The sequence below is a fragment of the Hordeum vulgare genome, chromosome 3H, assembly GCF_904849725.1.
Source record: "Hordeum vulgare subsp. vulgare chromosome 3H, MorexV3_pseudomolecules_assembly, whole genome shotgun sequence".
Lineage (NCBI taxonomy): Eukaryota > Viridiplantae > Streptophyta > Magnoliopsida > Poales > Poaceae > Hordeum > Hordeum vulgare.
The window spans coordinates 290,224,462-290,227,366 of NC_058520.1; positions in this window are offsets into that span (position 1 = coordinate 290,224,462).

The following is a 2,905-nucleotide window of genomic DNA, read 5'->3' on the forward strand; positions in this document are numbered from 1 at the left end:
ACCTCAATGTATGTGCTCCGGAGGAGCCATCGGTAACATCACTTTAATGATTTACCGGTACTTATGATCATATGCAACGGAAATATTTGCTACTCTAGCATGCAATATAACATGTGCTCAGTCATGGTGAAATGGCTGCTTGCCTTTGCTCTCATAAGTTCTCGGGGTCTTCGAGGTCTTCCGATCCAACTCCAAGTATTCCGTCTACGCCGTCAACTATCATTAGAAACAAACACAATAAGCCACACAACAAACAAAAATAAAAGTGTTATAAAAATGGAAGTTATATTTTTCTTGGACCTCTCTCGTCATAAGAAAAATACCTGAGGCTTGCAATAGGAGGTTGGATCATCAGAGAATTTTGAATGGACGAATGGAGGAATAGGGGATCCTTTATGAAGCTCACATAAACTATCAGGATAAAAATGAGTGGAGGCACTCATTTTATAAAGGATAATTTTAGGAATAATTAGGAAGTTGTTTCACTCGATTTGGAGTTGAAATGAATATTCTATGGATTTTCTAATACTAGATAAATAGCAATAGGAAGCTATTTATTTAATGCAACATAATAATGCCTGATAAAAATGTTGACCAAGGCTTAAAAAATGGGGCATGAAATAATAAGTCTCTAGAAATTGGAATCACTCCTTTTGGAGTTGATTTGAATGTCGTAGGAATTTTGGAAGGTGGGTTTGGAGCATTAAAATCTACATTTGAATAATTATGCAACAGAAACGTTGCTTGGAAAAATGTGCAAGGCACATATTTGGATAGCCCTGAATTTTAGGAACCTGCGGGACTTTGAATCAAACAAATTGGAGTTAATATGAATTTACTAAGGATTTATGAATCTTATCAGAAAAAGAAAAGAGAGAAAATAGATGGAATCGCTTAAGGTTTGAACGACGCTCAGGGCGCAGAATAGCCACTGGGCCGGCCCGACTACGCGGGCGCTGAGACGCTGGTGGCGCACTTTCAGAAATGTGCCTTTCAAGCAGGCAGGCGGCAAGATGGAGGTGCGCCTCCTCTTACGGGGTTGGGCCCGACCCTGGCTGCTGCTGATGGGCGGGGCCCACCCTCTAGGTTCATCCCCAACCTCGCGCGGGCCGAGGAGGACCAGGGGGAGGCGAACCAGTCGCGCCGGCACCTGTCCCCGGCGGCGCGAGCCACCTCCGGCGAAGCCTGGCACACCGGGTGGCTCGGGAGGCCGCGCCGCGTCCGACCAGGCCCTATGCACCGGTAGGGAACGACTGTAGCGGCGTCGGCCTGGAATGGCCACAGGGAGGGCCGTCTGCCGCCGTGGCGCCATGCACCTAGTGCCCTAGAGGGAAAACGGAGGCGACTGGGCGTGAAGGAGGAAGAGGGGGATGCCCCACGCCAACCAGAAGGAGAGGAGGAGCTCGGGAAAGCTCGAATTCGGGCAAGCCGAATCATTGGCCTCGCGGCCATGGGAGGAGGGGAGAGAGCGCGAGAGGAGGAGAGGGAGCTTAGGATATTTCCAGGAGGGAGGAGGAGCTGAGTGGAAGCGAGAGAGCTCGGGGAAGAGGAGATAAGAGAGGGGGAAGGGTGAGAGAGCTTGGGAGCTCTGTGGAGCTTCGGTGCCTGGGAATACTTGGCCGCTTCTAGGCGTCGGATTGGCTTGGACTAGTCAAGGGGAGTGCCTTGGCGTGCTGGGACACGCGTCCATTGAGGGACCTGAGCTGCTAGCGTGGTCACCATGGCCACTCGAGTCCACATGGCTGCTAAGACCAGTCAAACATGTCCAACACGTAGGGCACACATGCAGGAAGAAGACTCGGGAATTTGGTTGCATCTGGGGCTGGTTTGAACATGTTTTGAGTGAGGTTAATATCCCAGCAGGAAACTTGGGGTTGGCAAAGGTGGTTTCCATAGGGAGAACCTTGGGGTGAAACCATGTCATGGAGCATCTAGCATGGAAAGACTACACGTGTGCAAAGTTTCAACTCAAGAAAAGAAGGGTAGCTAGTACTTGCTATACAAAGCTACATTTCAGCCACAAATCAACTTGAGGATGTGCTGCTCATTTTCTCCACATGAGCATTCCATCTCTTGGCTTGAAACAATGCTTTGGGATGCTAGAAAACCTCTGGCAAGAGGTTGGGGCTTTGTCTTAAACAAAAGTGGGGCAAGAGGGGTAAAAATGGTGATTCCAAGGGTAAAATGAGGAATAGTTACATGGAGCTTCTCTCCAATAATTGACCAGTGGCCATGGAAATTTTACTAGATGTAAATTGTAACTATATGAAGCTGTGGTAGAAAGTTGAGCTCAAGGGTTAAAGTAGAAGGGGCCAAGGTAGCCATTAAGATGAGTGCACACAAGGTGTTTGATGAGTGTCTGGGCAACCAGATGGACTTCAATGGATATGAAACTTAACAGGATCAAATAATAGATGAAAATAAGGTTGTCCACCAAATTTGGGATTTGGTGGACAAGGTTTCCAATGTAGACTTGGAAAACCCATGAAATGGGCAGAAATGGCTTTCTGCTTACAAAACTATTCAAATCAATTCCCACAAATATAATATTTGGTGTGGGGGCATTATTTGGGCATTAAGGCATGCCCAAAAAGTTTGGGGTCAATTGGAGAAACTTTATAATGTAAAGTTTCCCAAAGTCAGAAATCAACAAAGATGGTTTTGAGGGGCTTGTGACAAGTTCTTCTATTTTCCTTGATGCACCACTTGGTGTGGATGTATTAATGGAGTATCAGAACATGTCTACCAAATTTGAGGACAATTGGAGATACTTGACAATGTGGAGTTGCTCAAATTTGAATCTGGACAGATAGGGTTTTAGAATAATTAGTGAAGTCAAATCAACTTGGATTGAGATGAAACTTTGTAAGATCATCACATATATCATATGTGACATGCTAGAATT